Here is an 18,127-nt window from a genome sequence, read left to right as displayed (position 1 = left end):
GGCTGACAGGCGAGGTCCGTCTCAAAAAAAAAAACAATTGGCAGGAGTATGACTGTTTTCTTTATAGCATTCTGTCTTCTGCAATTTAACGGTAAGGTCCTGGACCGAGGTCTGATTCATATTGATTCCTCCCCTCTTTAAAAGTGTCTAGTACAACACCCAGCACACAGTCGTCCTCAGTATAACCATTTGAATTGAATTGAATCCATTTAAGTTCAGTACCTATACATGTTAAATGTTATGCGCGTAATTTTAAATACCAAATGTGCTGAGACCAAGCATGCTGCTGGGAAAGGCCTTTTCCTGTGGCTGAGAGAGGCTGGATCACAGGAGGCAGGGGAGATTTCAGAGGTTCCTGGAAACTCTCGTCTTACCACTCCCACTTCAAAAACTATGTTTCCTAAAAGCCCATGCCTGGAATATCTTTAGCCAAAAATAAAAAATTTTTAAAAAGTCGGGATTTTACTCCACAATTAGTAAAGATTAAAAATGCTGTGAGAGAAGAAATGAATTGACAGATTCTCACTACACAGAGAAGCATGGAGTTCACAGAAACTTCGAGATTATCCAATGATTCTTTGTCTTTTAACTTTTTATTTTATTTATTTATTTATTTTGTAGAGACAAAGTCTCAATATATTGCCCAAGCTGCTCTTGAACTCCTGAGCTCAGGCAATCCTCCAGCCTCAGCCTCCCAAAGTGCCAGGATTACAGGCATAAGCCACCTTGCCCAGCCTATTCAATGATTCTTAACCTCGCTGCAGGTAGGAATCTACTAAGCAGCCTTTAAAATGTACCCATGGAATCAGAATCTCTGCGGTAGGGCCCAGCATCAGTATTTTCAAAGCTCCCTGGTGATCTAAATGTGCATTCAGTGTGTAAGAACCACTGGATGGTCCTGTCACGCGTCCTTCTTTTTTCTTTTTTTTTTTTAACCATTTTAAAGTGAGCAAATCAATAGCGATCAGTACATTGTCATCACTCCAAAAGGAAACCCTATATACCCATGCAGCAGGCTCCTCCATTCCCCTCTCTGCACTCAGGCTTCTTTGCTACTCAGGAGAAAACACAACCAACATCTTAACAGGGAAACCCCAGGCTCCCCCTTGTATTCCAAACCCATGTACCCATCCTGACACAGCTTCCTTCTCCATCTCATCTCTGAGCTAGTCTCTAAGCGGAATAGATGCTTCATGGCCATAATTCTTTTGCTCAGATCCACAAATCACTGCCAATCTCAGCTAAGTGTCTTGATATGCTCAGGCCCCTCACTCTCCCCACAAAACCTCAAGAAAGTTAATTCCGGGCAGATGGGAACTGGTCAGCCTTCGGCCATTTTTAATCTTGGGAATCTCCAAAAATAGCTCAACTCTAATGCATATTTCAGGTTAGGCTTGTTTATTTTCCCTCTGTCCATGCCAGCAAGCTAATTTCCCCAGAGGGAGAAGGAAAGCAAAGGCTGCTGCCAGAAAACAGAAAAATCGGCTTTTGCTTCTCCCTTGATTGCCCATGAGGAAATACCTCCAGGGCTTCATGTCTCAGCGCTCTGAAAGAGACCCAGAGAGCAGGGCCTTTCTTTCTCCGTGGGCAAGATGTTCAAATACTCCCAACACAAAAGCCCAGCGATGCTTGACTCTGGACACAGACTTCCGACCTTCTCAGTGTGCAAGGGGAGAAGCAAGAGGCAGCAGCTGATGTTAGCCTTGATCCATGCAAGGAAAAATAAGTAAGAAAGAATTACTGTGGTTTAAATTCCAAAGTGAGGAAGGACCCTGGGAGACCTGGTGTCTGCACAGTTAGGGCCAAGGATAGGGTAATGATGGGTTGATCTTGGGCACAAGAGCAGAAAAATCTGCTATTTAGATGTATTACTATCACAGACGCTCAACTATATTTAGCCAGAATGGAGGGTGGTAAAAAACACAAGCAGAAACCCTTGAATTATCCACCCATCCACTGCTAACAATTTGTGAGTCACCTTAAGGCAGACAGGATTGTAGACTCAGACATGAGTAGACTTTCATTCTGCTAGTGGAGCTCCTTGGGTAAGGACTGTCTTGCCAGTCCCCTCCCTAGGTCCTTCCTGCCTGAAGTCTTTTATGACTCTGATGGAAAATTCATCCTCCTTGGGTTAGTAAGGGTTGCATGAGTCCAGAACCATAAAAATGAGAGGTAGAGTTTAGCTCCTAAAAGTACAAGATGGTCAGAAATCATCTGGCAGTGATTCTCACCTTGGAGTTTCACAAAGACCTGGGCAGGGAGTGTCCCTAGCTCCCTCCCCCAGTCACAGAAAATGAAGCACATAAAACAACATCCAGGATATTCATCAAGAAAAGGATTCAATCATCTAGACAGGCTGGCCAAGTCCTTTCACTTGGGATGAGCTTGAACAATCACACTGCCTTTTCCTGCAGCATCTCTTAAATTCACATAGGTGATAGAGTAACCAAAGCCACCAGAACCTGCAACTTTCCTTTTTCTGTAAACATTGTGGAAGGCATGATCTCCAAAAGGAAGGGTTCCAGAACCTTAAGGGTAGAAGCAAAGGTGGGGCAAACACCAGAATAGTCTAAACCAAAGTGGAATTTTCCCTTCTGAATTCATGTTAATGTACACGTACTTTGGCCTGACGGTGTGTTAGTCACAGCTGCACATGTTGGTTCCAAATGGGAGACATTAATATGCCACTTCTGGCATAATCATGTGAGTTAAATGGGTTTTGTATTTGTAGTCTTAATTTCCACATGAAGAAAATAATATTCAGAAGGTTCAAATGACCTATCCAAGCATACTTAGGTAATACCTGGTGGAGCCAGCATTTGAACCTCTATTCAAACCTCAGCGAACTCTTTCCACCACATAGCTCTGGAACAAGTGGAAATTCCAAGGAAAATCGAGCACCATTCTTGTCGTGGTTCCACAAAGCAATTTCTTTTATAGTCCTACTAGTCATTGCCCAGTGCCAAAAGGAGACATTTGCTTTTCTCTCACTTGTCACTCCTCTGCCTGAAAACCTCATTTGCATCAGCTCCTAAACAATATCTTTGGCTCATCCTCTTAGGAAACAGAGGAGGGAGGAGAGGCGAGCTTTTTCTGGAGTCTGCCAATGTCTAAATCAAAAGTTCTCCTCCAGTAATGGCAGTCAGAATGGACTTTGTCCAATTCTCTCTCACTTCCAGGACGGTTAATGTCTGCTCTACGGCCCTGTGTTTCTAAACAGCTTTCTCCTGGAGAAGGGATGGCACATATGTGTATGTGCTGTTTCCTCTCCTCCCTTGCCCATGACAGACATTGCTAATCAATCCTGGCATTCCATCTCACCCATCCTAGCCTCGGCATCAATCCTCTCTATTTCGTTAAATTCCAGGCACTCACTACCAACCTTAAAAAGTCTCCTTTATCACCCTTTTTCTCTAGCAGTACTCCACCTAACAACTCCCAAACCATCCTTTTGTACTAAGGGAATGATGTCTCCCCTCCCTCTATTAATCCCCCGAATGTACAACCCATTTTAGAGAAGCCACTTCTCACTATAGAATCTCAGTGTACATTGTTAAACCATTTAACTTGGCAACTATTAAACACGAACAGAATTTGTCCTAATGTAATTTCATGACAAGTTCACTCCATGAGACTTCACCTAAGTGATCTGGGCACTTTGTTAATTAAAGCAAATTGAAACTGAATTTCCAGTGGAAATCTGAGAACTACACACCACCTCGTGAGATAAAAGGTGATTCCCAAGGGCATTTTGAAATCAAGGATACCAATTATGGGTTAAACTCAAAGTGTGAGTCTGAATCCTCCTTCCACACAGGTCTGCATTGAACATCGGTAAGTTCTGTGATTCAGCAAATTTTACACGAGCTCCAAACACAAGGGCAGAAGTGGCTGTATTATTAATAGTTTGTGTTCAGCATTTCTCACAGGCGGATGCACCCATTCACTGTGACCTGTGTGGGGCTCCCTGCCTTCCTCTCGCATCTGCAGTGACTTAAGAAAACAAAACTCCAACCATCAGAGCTTGTCACTGCTACTTAGATAAGACCAAAAAGCCTGAATTCCCAGAGGTGAAAATCAGATTCAGAAAAGGTTATGATAAAACTGAGCACCACCACAGCCCATCCAACACAGAGGGCACCCCTACCAAAAGATGGAAGCCCGGGGGGGGGGGGTTCTTCTATGCATATTCTACTCAGTAAATTGCCAATTCTTCTCTTCCTTGCCCCTAAGGAGTTATAATCAAGCTGTAATTTTGCATATTGCCTAGGTTTGCCACATATGTTCAAATTAAAGATAAGCTGTCTTCAAAGGGAAATCATCCCTTTCGAAAGTGAACGCCTACTTGAAATGTAGCTGCTTCAATCCTGACAGAGAATTCTTCTGACTCATATTTGGAATTCAGTCTGTTCCTCCAGGTGGCATGTGCACCAACATTCTCCACTCCTGTGCCCCAAGCAGACATTACTAATCAATCATGACTCTCTTTTGCTGTAAGGTGGGAAGAAGCCTCCAAACAGGGCTCCAGGAACCACTGTCAGTCAGTAAGAGTGGCATATAAGATAAAAGCTGTTTGCCATTCTGCCACCTAGAATTCATTTATGTGGATGTCAGGTGGTCATCTTTGACTGCTCTGGTGACATATAATTTCTGTTTCTACTTCTACAGGTTTGTCTATTACAGGCCTTCATTATGCCCCGACCCCAAGCACCATACATACATGGACTGTCTCTAGGGGGACCCAGAACATTTCTCCATTTTCCCAGTTTGTCCTTGCATCTATTCGTCCTCATCCTATTCTACTGTCAAGGTATCTCCCGTCCCTAGACTTAGCATTTTTCCATTTCCTTCTAGTCCCATCAAATCCTAACATGAGGATGCTCCAAGTATCCTATCAGAACCCTTGCAACCTCAGCCGTGGTTGACTTATCCTAACCCCTTTGGCAAGAAAGAGTTTGACAAAAGTAGCCCATTCTAAAAATATAACGATGACAATTAAACTTCTCCTTTTTTCAAAAAACCTTCACTTTCAGGATTTCAGGCAATGATATGGCTTGGCTGTGTCCCCACCCAAATCTTACCTTGAACTGCATCTCCCATAACTCACATGTGTTCTAGGGAGGAACCCAGTAGGAGATAACTGAGAATCATGGGGGTGGTTTCCCCCAAAATGTTCTCATGGTAGTAAATAAGTCTCATGAGATCTGATGTTTTCATAAGGGGGTTCCCCCTTTACTTGGCTCTCTCATTCTCTCTTGGCTGCTGCCATGTAAGACGTGCCTTTCACCTTCCACCATGATAGTGAGGTCTCCCCAGTCATGTGGAACTATGAGTCCATTAAACCTCTTTTTCTTTATAAATAATAATCCAAATGATCCCATAATCCAATAATCTAAATGATCATGGAGGGCAAGTATTTCAAGACCATGGGGTTGTCATCAGACAGAAATAGATCCAAACCTTGATTCTACCATGTACAAGCTTTGTCAGATTCCTTCACCTGTCTGGGCCTCATTTTCCTCATCTGGAGACCTTACCAGCACCTACCTCAGAGGGCTGCTATGAGGACTGAAGAAGGTAATGCACACAGAGGCTCAAAGAAGGTAATGCACACAGAGGCTCATCACAGTGTCAGGCAATCAGAACACATTGGCTGCGGTTGTTTTTATTTAACAGATGCTGCCTTTGATGTGGTTTCCTAGAAGATCCTAAGATTAAGACTTGAATGCAAACAATGTATTTACCAGAAGATCCCAGGAAGCGCCAGAAGGAGAGTAAGAAAGTGAGACAGGGAAGGGAAGGAAACCAATGAGCAGGTCACCATTGTGGGCGCCCAGGGGCTTCATCCCAAGAGGGAATCTCAGAGGTGGTATAGGACATGCACCCCATTATCCCACCTAAAGCACCCAGTTATCCCACCCACGGGGCATTTGCTCATCAACTCCCATTTGCTGTTGGTTGAAGGCTGCTCCTGGGGGTGTTAACTCCCTAGCACTTCTAGCTTGCTTGTGCGTGGGACAGGCATGTTCCTAGAGCCAGCAGAAGCCCTCAGGCAGAGTCACAGGCTCCTTGAAGACAGAAGCGGTTGGCAGCAACAGTGAGTTTGAGAGGAGGGGTATATGAGTATGGCACCATAGCCCCTGCTGCAGATTCACACAGTAGAGTCCAGGAAGGTTACATTGCAAACCCACGCTCACACAAACACGCAGTGCCTGTGTAGAAGGAAAGCAAAAGAACTGCGCTGGGTTCAAATTGCAGCCAATTGCAGTTCAAATTGCAGCCAGGCATGGTGGCTCCCATGTGTAATCCCAGCACCTTGGGAGGCCAAGGCGAGCAGATCACTTGAGGCCAGGAGTTCAAGAACAGCCTGGCTAACATAGTGAAAAATACAAAAAATACATGGCCAAAAATACAAAAACATCATCCAAGTGTGGTGGTGCACACCTGTAATCCCAGCTACTCAAGAGGCTGAGGCATGAGAATTGCTTGAACCCAGGAGGCGGAGGTTGCAGTGAGCTGAGACAGACACTGCACTCCAGCCTGGCAATAGAGTAAGACTCTATCTCAAAAAAAGAAAAATGGCAAATTGCAGTTGCACCACTTGCTTGTCTGTAACATGATAGGACTGATCCCTCCCTGGGAAAGTTTTGAAGGAAGTAAGTTGTATAATGTAGGTAAATCACTTCACACAAATTGGATGCTGAAGAAATGTTGGATGCAGCAAAACTGCTTAGTGACCTTTCTCTTTTCTCCTGACCCCAGAATTCTCCCACTAGGACTGTAGCCTCCCTGACAAGCAGGGAAACTTATTTTCTCCATCCATCTAGTCATCAAATGGCTATTGAATGCCACCTGGACACCTGGCACTACATAGGAGATGGAGATGTACAGGTGAGTAGACATGTACATCTTGGCCCTTGTCCCAGACACAGAGAAGCAATCAAATAAATGCAATGTGGAGGGATGGAGAAGCAGTTTCTACAGCAGTGCTTCTCAAACTTTAATGTGCATTTGGGAATGGCCCAGGGAATTCTTACTAAAATATAGTGTCTGACTTGGGGTCTAGGATGAGATTTAAGAGTCTTCATTTCTAGCAAGTTCCCAACTGATTCTGATGCTGCACAGTTTGAGCAGAAGAGGTCTACAGAATTCGTTGGGGGTAAAAAAATTGAAGAATGAATTCATTCTCGTGGAAATATACCTACTTACTCATTGGGTTACCTAGGTGTTTTCCCCCCAGCTTTTTAAATGAGGAGACCGTTATGAAGTTCATGAACTGGAAAGGATGATTCAAGATGATCAGATCCAGATGTATGGGAAGGTGACTCTTTTATCATCCCCAAAAGAAATTCATTCAGGGTCTACATAAAGAGGGAGACATCACCTCATCCTCTTTTGACAGTGTCTAAAGACTTGAATGGCCAAGAAATTTTTCCATGCCCCAGCTTGTACTTCGGAGTGAGTTGAGAAAACTTTATAAAACCAACACACCTCCTATAAGCCTGGAGTCATCTTTGCTTGCACCTGTGGGACTGGAATCGGAATGCAAGCTCAGTACAACATGGGCATGCTGCTGAGGTTGCAGCCACTGAATATCTAAGCCTCATAATGAGCAGAGTTCACCATCAGCTTTCTGATTCATCCCGCCTTTTCCTCCTGAGAAACTGTTCAGTCCCTTCACTTTTCTTGAACACTTCCATCTAATTAAGCCTAAATCGACTATCTGGAAGTGCATGCAAATGGGGCTAGATTTTATCTGAAGTTCCCTAAACCCAGATATAATAGTTACAGGGTATTCACTAAGGAAGATAAATGTGAACTATCAAACAGACTGCAGAGGCCTCAATTGTCAATCAATATGTCCAATAAGCAATGCGTGCATTGTTATTAAACATTTTGGCATGTACAATTATTGTATAATATGTGAGAGATTAGTAGATGGGATAGAGTATCCTGTATCCTTAGAATAAATTCCCCAGTCTTATTTGTCCAAAGTAACTTGAGCAGGTTTCTATTACTAGCAACGAAAAGACTCCTGATTAAAAGACAGGTTTTCAGATGGCCCAGGCCAGCCAATATTCCCAGCTCAATGAATATTTGTTTTTGAAGGAATGAGCAATACTGTAACCCAAAAGAAGGTAATTATGTGGAATTTCTGGCATCAGCAAGACAGGAAGGAGACCTTCTCTCACCCCTAATATCTTACTCTGTGATAGCTGCCCAGCCTCCGATGAAAACAGGATCACAAATTCAACAACAGGAAAAGGGTGGAGAAAATCTGTTACTTAGAAAGAACTCTGAATACAGAGATGCCCATCTGGGTTCTGGCCTCTGCTCCGCTACTGAATAGCCAAATGCCCTTTAATAAGTCACTCAGTCCTCAGTTGTTCTTATCCTAAAGTGAGTCTGTAGCAAACATGTGCTGGCTGCCTTCCCACATCCATCCCTTCCTCTTTCTCCCACTGATACAACCAATATGCTTTAAGGGAAATACATGCCCAGGCCTGCAGCAAGAGTGAGCTCTGACTGGCTCAAAGCAATCAGCATCTTTTAGTCCCCCAGTCTGGTCTCCAGTTCAGACTTGGGCACATGATCGAAATAGATACCACCAAGGTGAATCTCAGGACCCTTGCTTGAATGTGAAAGCAAAAGTGCTCATTCTGGCCCTGGACATGAGTGAGAAAGCAAGAAGCAGTTTGTTGTAACCATCCTGCATTCATGACAGGAGCTAGTGTGAGAGTGAATCTGACTTGCAAAATAAAGAGGAGTCACTGAAAAAAAATTACAAGGGAAATTAAGCCAGAGGAATGATCACTCTGCACCTCAAGCTCGTTCTTCTATGAGTTCTGTGAGTCAGGCAGTTCCCTTTGTTTTTATGGCCATTGCAGTTAAGTTTGCTGTTATTAAAAATGAATGCATCTGGCCTGGCGCGGTGGAACACGCCTGTAATCCCAGAACTTTCGGAGGCCAAGGCAGGCGGATCACCTGAGGTCAGGAGTTTGAGACCAGCCTGGCCAACATGGCAAAACCCCATCTCTACTAAAAATACAAAACAGCTGGGCGTGGTGGCGGGTACCTGTAATCCCAACTACTTGGGAGGCTGAGGAAGGAGAATTGCTTGAACCTGGAAGGTAATGACTGCAGTGAGCCGTGATTGTGCCACTGCACTCCAGCAGCCTGGGCGACACAGCAAGACTCTACCTCAAAAAAAAAAAAAAAAAAAAAAAAAAAATGAATGCATCCGTGGATACCCAGTTTCTAGAAGTGTCCTGTATATATTATAGCACAGTTCGTAATGCCTGGACTGAAATCATATATTTTGTATGAAAGCACTTTTGAATCTTACAATTCTGTAGCAAGGTAAGAAAGTATTCGTTTCCCAGAAAACATCTGGAAGTCAAAGAGTTAATCTTTCTCCCGAGCCCAGAAAGACAATTTAGTTGTCTTGAAAGAGGCAGGATGAAGGATTCATTTTTATAACAATTGGCTTTGAGAAGCAAAAGCCAATTATTCAAAGCTCCCTGCCTATTTATTTGGTCGTGTTTAAAAGAACCCATCAGGCACAGCCAGATTTGCCTTAACTGAATTGGTTCAGAGAGAGCTTTGAAGCATTAAGTTCACTGTCGGGGAAATTCCATCTCAGAACATGAGTGGAGGTAGCAGAGGAAGAGTCTGCTCCCCTGGACAGGGCCCATCCTCCATGCTGCACAGGGAAGCTCTGGTCCAAGGATGGTGCAGAAAACTCAATGAGAGATGGGGCTTACAGGTAGCTGCTGGCCTTCCTGTCAGTGGCAGCGATTCTGGTTCAAACCCACCCTCTGTCACTAGAGCTGCACAGCCTTGAACTTCTCTGAGCCTCGGTTTCCTCATCTGCAGAATGGGGATGATAGCGCTTGTTCTACCTAGCCATCACCATGGGATGTGTTGCTGGAAATAGGTGTGATTTCACTCTTCTATGGGAGAGGAAAGAGGGAGGCAAGACATGAAAGGAACATTCACAGGGGGAAGTGCAACATGCAGGTGCATGGATTTTACAGTACACCTAGGACCAAAACCTCTGCTACTGCCTCCTATCTTATCATTTAGGCATTTGACAGTCATTCAACTAACATCCCATTGAGAGCCTACGTGTGCCAGACACTGGATACCAGTGGAAAACAAGACAGATAAGGTCCTGGCCTTATAGATCTTACACTGAGGTCAGCTGCGGTGGGGAGGGGAGTGGTGTACAAAAAATCAATATATAAACAAATCTAAAAGATAATTTGATGTAATGAAATTGTCCTTGCTCAAATCTCATCTCTTAGAGAGATATATCCAGCCTTCCTATTTAATACACAGCCTTGCCCCACCTGTGCTCACAACCCTCTAACCTCGCCTTCCCTATTTTCCTTTCCATAACTCATTCCTTTTAACCTATCAGGTAATTTATTTGTATGTGTATTGTATATTTTCTGTGTCTCCTGTGAGAATGTAAGCTCCATGAAAGCAAGAATCATTGTTTTGTTCACTGCCGTAGCCCAAGTGCCTAGAACAATTACTATGCTGGCACAGTAAATATTTGTTGAGTTGACTTATTTCATGGAAAGTACTACAGAAAAATTAAGCAGGGTAATGGAATAGAGAGTGTTATGGTTCCCCCCACTCCAAAAAAAAATTAACATGTTGAAAACTTAATCCCTGATGTGATAACAGTAGGAGGTGAGACCCTTGGGAGGTGATTAGATCATGAGGGTGAAACCCTCATGAGTGGAATTAGTGCACATGTAAAAGAGGCCCTGGAGATTTCCCTCCTTACTTCTGTGGTGTGAGAGCAGAGCAAAAAGGCACTCCCTAAGAACCAGGACGGCCGGGCACGGTGGCTCAAGCCTGTAATCCCAGCACTTTGGGAGGCCGAGACGGGTGGATCATGAGGTCAGGAGATCAAGACCATCCTGGCGAACACGATGAAACCCCATCTCTACTACAAAATACAAAAAAACTAGCCGGGCAAGGTGGCGGGCGCCTGTAGTCCCAGCTACTCGGGACGCTGAGGCAGGAGAATGGCGTAAACCCAGGAGGCGGAGCTTGCAGTGAGCTGAGATCCGGCCACTGCACTCCAGCCTGCGCAACAGAGCGAGACTCCATCTCCAAAAAAAAAAGTTTTAAAAAAAAAAAAAAAAAAAAAGAAGAACCAGGACTTGAACCCTCACCAGACAACATATCTGTTGGTTCCTTGATCTTAGACTTCCCAGCCTCCAGAACTGTTAGAAATAAATTTCTGTTGTTTATAAACTACCCAGTCTATGGTACTTTGTTATAACAGCCCTAATGGACTAAGCCAGAGGGTAACGGAGCAGAAGTAGGATTGAGGGCCTAGTTTAGATAGAAATCTATTTAGGCTTCTTTAAAAAGATGTCATGTGCATGAGAGCTGCATGGTGAGAAGCAGCAGCAGTTATGAAGATTTGGGAAAGCATCCCAGGCAGCAAGGATGGCATGTACAAAGGCCCTGAAGCAGGAAGGATCTTGGTGTGTTCAAAGAATAGAAAATTCGGGAACTCTTGGATGAATCACCTGAGGTCAGGAGTTCGATACCAGCCTGGCCAACATGGTGAAACCCTGTCTCTACTAAAATACAAAAATTAGCCAGGTGTGGTGGTGGATGCCTGTGGTCCCACCTACTTAAGAGGCAGAAGAATCGCTTGAACCTGGGAGGCAGAGGTTGCAGTGAGCCGAGATGGCACCAGTGCACTCCAGCCTGGGCAACAGAGCAAAAAAAAAAAGAAAATTCAGTAACTCTGAAGAAGGAGGGTGAGAGGGAGAGGGGTGGAAGACAGGACTGGAAAAGTGTGGAATTTTGAATCCTGCTAGTTGAATACCCTACGAATCTTTGCTTAATTGCAAAGTGTTATAAGCCATAAACATGCTTATCACCATGTCTGGAGCATAAAGAAAAAGCTCTTTGATAAATGCTTGTTAGATGCAATGAACTCTCGTGGAGAATGGCTGAAAAGTTAGAAGATTTCTGACCTTTCAAAGAAGTGACACAAGTGGATTTCAACAATTGCCATCTTTATAAAACTGAAGAGTCATCAGGGAGAAAGGGAACAGAATTGTTCCATGTGAAAACTAAATCCAATGGGTAAAGACCACAAGGAAAGAGATTTCAGCCCAATTTGAGACAAACTTCCTTACACTCAAACTGCACAAAGGTGAAATCGGGAGTAGTGAGTTTCCCACAACTGGAAGTGTTCAAGCCAAGGGTGAGCTTCCATGTGGTAGGAATAGGTAGAAGGAGCCCAAGTGTTGAGTCAACTATCGTCCTCCCATGCATGCAAGTTGAAGATTTTATGATAATCTCTTAATCATGCCATCTAACGCATTAGTGTTTGATCTCTGCCTTTGTTTACAAACCCCATCAGTAAAATTCTCATAGAACACATCTACTAATAAGGTAGCAAAGACTGGAATGCATAACAAGGAATGAGTGTACCCATCCTTTGTTCAATAATACAACATTTTTCTTGAATAATGCATGAGCTGCTTTTCATTTCGGAAATGAGAGAGTCTATAATCCCACTGTGCGTCAAGCGAATATTTTTAAACATTTATAAGCAGGAGCCAAAGACAGTGGTAAGAAGCTTAGTAACAACAGAAACATGCGTGGCTTGGGATCACAATAGGCAGGGTGCTTCCATGAGAACCACAGAAGGATGCAGGAAACTGAACAGCCACCATTCAGTCCCCTGCTCCTAAGGTCATAGAGGACAAAGCAAAGATGAGACTCTGGGTCAAGATACTCCAGGGGGCTTTCTTCAAGCCAGGCTGATTTCCAGTTTCCAAAGAAGACCAGACTAGGAAAGGCATATCAGCACTGAAGTTCAGTGCTTTCTTCTCAAATTAAGCTCTCTACCCAACCTTCATCACTGCCCTGGCTATTTATGTGGTAGGTGAGTTCAAGGGGACAGTGACATAAATACTAGTGCCTACTTGATGTCCTATTATTGCTATTATGAGAAACTACATTTATCACTCAGCTAAAAGACTACACTTCCCAGACTCTCTTGTGAGGCATGACCACGTGACCACATTCTGACCAATGAGATGTAAACAGATAAGGGTAGAAAGGGAGGAAGAGGGACTTACAGGAAGGCTCCTTAAAAGGAGTGGACTCCAGTGAGAAGTGTCCCCTTTTTCTCATTCCACTCTTCCCTTTTCCTGCTGCTACAGGAATGGAAAGTTCTGACTGGGCCTATCCCAGCAACCTGGAGATGATAGCAAACCCCATCCTTACTCTAATGGGAAGGAGTGTTGACGAAACTAATGAGATGATTATTTCACAAGGCCAAAATAACAGATGTTCCTTATGTGTGAGAAGGCAAGACACAGAGAAAGTAAGGGTGTGTCTGTTTGGATTTATGAATGCAGAAATGAGGAACAATTTTCCCGAGGGAAGCAGCAACACAGTCAAAGGCACAGAGGTGGCAAAGTGTGAAGCCATTTGCCAAACTAACCCTGCACGCTTATGAGTAGGAGCAGAGGAAAAGGAGGCCAAAAGAGAGGTGAAAGCCTGCTCATGGAAGGTCTCAAACACCAAGCCAAGGCGGTTGACGTGTATCCTTTGCTGGTTCTCATACTAATGATACTTACCAGCCTTGCTAAAAAAGTTGGCCCACTTGAATCTTCTTTACTGAATGAAGAAAACAGCAGAGTGAGCTCTTTTTGCCCTTTGTCCCCAAGGCTAATGGAGAATGAGGCATTTTACTTTGGATACCTTGTTAGTGAGCAATTTGTGTTTTATCTCAGAGAATTTCATCAATATAGGTGAAGTAATAGGTACAAATAGGGGTTTTTGTAAATATATATATATATATAAAATAACAGCTAGCATATGGCTCCTAAACACTTGTCTGAAATTAATTTTATGTATTCTTTTTGACAATGCTGTAAGGAAGACAGGACTACTCTACCGCATTTAATCATGGAGAAAATGGGGTCTCAGAAGTTACATATTAACCAAGATTACACAGGTGGGGCTGGAGAGATAGAATGCAAACTGAGCTCTGTCTGGCTCTAAAGCCAATTCCCCTAGCCACACGCTAAATCTGTAACTTCTGTGCATGATCAGAATAGCTGAGCAAACAGAAAAACCTAGAGACATTGTTGGGTTCACCATAGAGAGGACCACTCATCACCCATGAGCCAAGAGCTGCAAGAGCTCTAACCTCTGAAAACAGCAGAAAGTAGAATTCCTACTTTCCAGCTACAAAGTGGCCACAGGAAAAAGTGTGGTGCAAGGTGAAGGAACATCTGTAGCATTTGCTTTATGCATATGGCATCATTTCAGGACTGCTCACTGATAAATACGACTCCAGTTAAGGCACCGTGGGGCCTAATATTCCACAAAATTGTTTGATGACCCAACAGAGAAAGAATGTATCTAATCATTCTTTTATATTATTGAAGTAACTAATCAATAATATCCTCCAACAGAAAAGCCTGTTCTGTAGCCATCAAGTTGTTCTATAGCTCAAGGTGCTGCCTGCAATAGACTAAATTTCTGTGTCACACCAAAATTCGTATTTTAAAACCTAATTCTTAGTGGGAAGTTATTTGGAGGTGGATGGTGACTATATCATGAGGGTGGAGCCCTCATGAAAAAGATTAGTGTCCTTATAAAAGAGGCTAAATCCTTTGTCCCTTCCATCATGTAAAGGCACAGCAAGATGGCACTATGAGCCAGAAAGCGGGACCTCACCAGACACTGAATCTACCTAAATGGACTCAGACATTAATGGACTTAGTGGACAGCCTTAATGGACTCAGACATTCCCCCTCCAAAACAATAATAAATAACCAAACTGTTGAGTAATGCTGATTCTTATGTGTTCATTTAATCCTTCTGAAACCCCAGCATGTTGAGAATTACTATCCAAATGAGGAAAATGAGACTCAGTAAAGAACCACGGCCAAGATTACACCATCAATAGTAAGCAAGTAATTCTAATCTGACACTGAAATGGCTTCTCCACCAAGCCACTAAGCCATGGCACTTCTCAGAGAGAACACCTCAAAATAGCAGAAATAAGAATTTGAATCTAGACAAAAGGGAAAAAATGAATGGGCTGTTGAACATCCATTCTCAGCAAAATCCATCTCCCTTTTAATTTGATAGAGCCCCACCTCAGCAGAACACCATTTCCAGGCTCATTTGATGGGTTCCACCCTTTCCACAACTAGGTCTCCTTTTTGATGTAAGTTGGCATTTTAATTAACATGGTTTTTATTGTGTGTGAAGCCTGAAGCAAGCAGACTTTGGGATCCAGGGATCCCAAACACAGAGGAAAAAGGAAAACAAGAAAGTATCAAAATGTGATTGATGGTCATTTTTAAGAGCCAAATTTCAATCCTCCTTCCTTCTCAGGTTTTTTACTTAATTAACCCCAGCAAATGCTAGAGGCCTGAGCTCTGGTCTCTCATCTACCTTACTCTAAGGATTTGTCTCTTGTGGCCATAGTTTGCACATCTGAAAACAAGGAGGTTGAGGTAGAGGTACTGCAATGGTTCTTCCAGCCCAAACTCTTAAGACAGCCATCAGCGAGAATGGAAGGTTGCAGGCATTGGATCAGCTCAGCAAGGATATGTTTAGGTAATAAGTGAAATCATACTAGGTCCATAAAGTGGGAGTTCCCGAAGTTTGCTCTTTCAAAACCCTTACGGCATGGAGCTTACAGTTCCTTTAGCTCTTGGCTCACAAGTAGTGGAAAGCCATAACTTTGGTCATCCTTTGTCCTCTGAGCCCTAATTTCTCAAAGAGACATGGAGACTGGTTTGCCTAGATAGTGGTGAGGCCTTGGGAGCAGAGTGGAAGTGCAGAAAGATATGGCATTTGGAAGCCAACCATTCCACCTCCTATAGCTTTGTCACTTGGAAAAGTTACTCAGCCTCTCCACACTTCAGTAACTTCATCTGTAAAATGCCCAGAATAATCTCACTTTCCAGGTTGCCAGATTAAACAAGATCATGCTTGTTAAGTAGCTAGCAATGTGCGTAGCACATAGTAGCTGCCCAGTTAATAGTAGGTATTATTATTAATTGTCCTGCATATAGTCCCTCCCATTTTTTACCTCCAAGCTGGCTTGGCTTAGAAAACAGTTATAAATAAGCTACATATGTAAAAGGGCTTTGTAAACTGTACAGCAGTGTACTCACATAATGTCTTGGTATTATTTTACATGAATGGGGGAGATGAGATTCCCATCAGACCAACGGGAATGAAACAAGCATACAATAGAGACCCCAAGTTTTTCATCATTCATTGTGGTTACTCACCTCTGAGGATCCCCTCGGTACATGTTTGTCTTGAATTGAGTTGAGCTGAACTGAGTTGAGTCACGTTGAGTTCAACTGAATTGAACTGAGTTCAGTTGAGGTGGGCTGAGTTAAGTTAAATGGAGTTGAGTTGAGCTGGACTTAGTTGAGTTCAGCTGAGTTGAGCTGAAATTAGTTGAGCAGAGCTGAGCTGAACTGAGTTGAGTTGAGCTGAGTTGAGATAAGCTGAATTGACTTCCATTGAATTGAGTTGAGCTGAGCTTAGCTGAGCTGAGATTGAGTTGAGCTGAGCTTGAGCTGAGCTGAATTGAGTTGAATTGAGCTGAGTTGAGGTGAGGTGAGCTGAGCTGAGCTGACTTCAGTTGAGCTGAGCTGAGTTGAGCTGAGCTGAACTGAGCTGAGTTGAGCTGAGTTGAGTTGAGCTGAGCTGAAGTGAGTTGAGCTGAGTTGAGCTGAGCTGAGTTGAGCTGAGCTGAGCTGAAGTGAGTTGAGCTGAAGTGACTCTGAGCCGCAGCCTGTTTTCTCATTTAGCTACTTAGCTGAGCTGAATTGAGTTGAGCAGAATTGAGTTGATCTGAGCTGAATTGAATTGAGCTGCGCTTAGCTGAGCTGAGTTGAGTTGAGTTGAGCTGAAATTGGAATCAGCCGCTTAGCTGGTTTCTGAGCTGAGTTGAGTTGAGCTTAGCTGAGCTGAATTGAATTGAGCTGAGCTGAGCTGAGCTGAGTTGAGCTGAATTGAGTTGAATTGAGCAGAATTGAGTTGAGCTTAGCTGAATTGAGTTGAGCTGCGTTGAGCTGACGTGAGTTGAGCTGAACTGAGTTGAGCTGAGATTAGCTGAGCTGAATTGAGTTGAGCTGAGCTAAGCTGAGTTGAGCTGAGCTGAGTTGAGTTGAGCTGAGCTGAGTTGAGTTGAGCTGAGCTGAATTGAGTTGAGCTGAGCTGAGCTGAGCTGAGTTGACCTGAGCTTAGCTGAGCTAAGTTGAGTTGAGTTGAGTTGAGCTGAGTTGAGTTGAACTGAGGTGAGGTGAGGTGAGGTGAGGTGAGATGAGGTGAGTTGAACTGAGCTGAGGTGAGTTGAGCTGAGCTGAGCTGACTCAAGTGGGAGAAGGCATCTCTTAAGGCTTCAGTCTGGGGGCAGCATGGACCTTGTAGCCAGTGGATAGGAGATGGGCATGGAAAGCAAGGTCAGGAGCCCAGCCTACCATGCTAAGAAGCTGTCTGGTGGAGCAGTGAAAAGCAAGGACCTGGGAACCAGACTATCTGCTCTATAATCCTGGCTCCACCATCCAACAGCTGTGTAGCCTTGGGCAACTTACTTAACTTCCCTTACTTCCCTTAGTTTCCTCATCTACAAAATGAGGAAAATAATAATATACACCTTATATATCATAAAATTAAATGAATTAACATTTCTAACAATGCCTGGCACAGATCTTTTGTTATTATTATTAGTTTGTCAGGGGATAGGAATGTAAGAGCATACAGGGACTGACCTCAACTGACCCTTAGTGCTTCCTGAGCACAGGAGCCAGGTCCTTCACACGCATTTCTCAGCTAAAAACTCTTGAAATGTCTGTTCAACTCTTGTTGATCTTTTTGCTTTTGCATCCCCAGTCCCGTCCCAGCGCCTGGAAGGAATAAAGGAACAACTTCATAAATAAAAGGAAAAAATATTCATCGTTTGCCATGCAATAGGCTAAGCATTTTACACACATTCTTTTAATTATTTTAATCTGCATAATATCTCTATGAGGTCTAGGTACCATCATTAGCCCCCTTTTTATAGAAAACAACCTGAGGTTCAGAAAGGTGA

The 18,127-nt window shown here is 43.5% G+C and overlaps 2 long non-coding RNA genes across 4 annotated transcripts in view; both read right to left on the bottom strand.

Annotated features, from left to right (window-relative positions):
- Positions 1-16,538, bottom strand: part of LOC116271324 — a 37,778-nt gene extending 21,240 nt beyond the window's left edge. The window contains exon 1 of the long non-coding RNA XR_004179851.1: positions 16,314-16,538. This is a non-coding gene — a long non-coding RNA (uncharacterized LOC116271324). The remainder of the gene's footprint in view (positions 1-16,313) is intronic.
- A 794-nt stretch (positions 16,539-17,332) lies between these two features.
- The window catches only part of LOC110741995, a 112,544-nt gene continuing 111,749 nt past the window's right edge, over positions 17,333-18,127 (bottom strand). For all 3 annotated transcript variants that reach the window (XR_002519138.1, XR_004179850.1, XR_002519137.2), the window contains one exon: positions 17,333-17,942. This is a non-coding gene — a long non-coding RNA (uncharacterized LOC110741995). The remainder of the gene's footprint in view (positions 17,943-18,127) is intronic.

Source organism: Papio anubis, chromosome 18 (assembly GCF_008728515.1).
Source record: "Papio anubis isolate 15944 chromosome 18, Panubis1.0, whole genome shotgun sequence".
Classification (NCBI taxonomy): Eukaryota; Metazoa; Chordata; class Mammalia; order Primates; family Cercopithecidae; genus Papio; species Papio anubis.
Note: the sequence above shows the minus strand (reverse complement) of the source record. Positions and strands in the feature narration are given on the sequence as shown.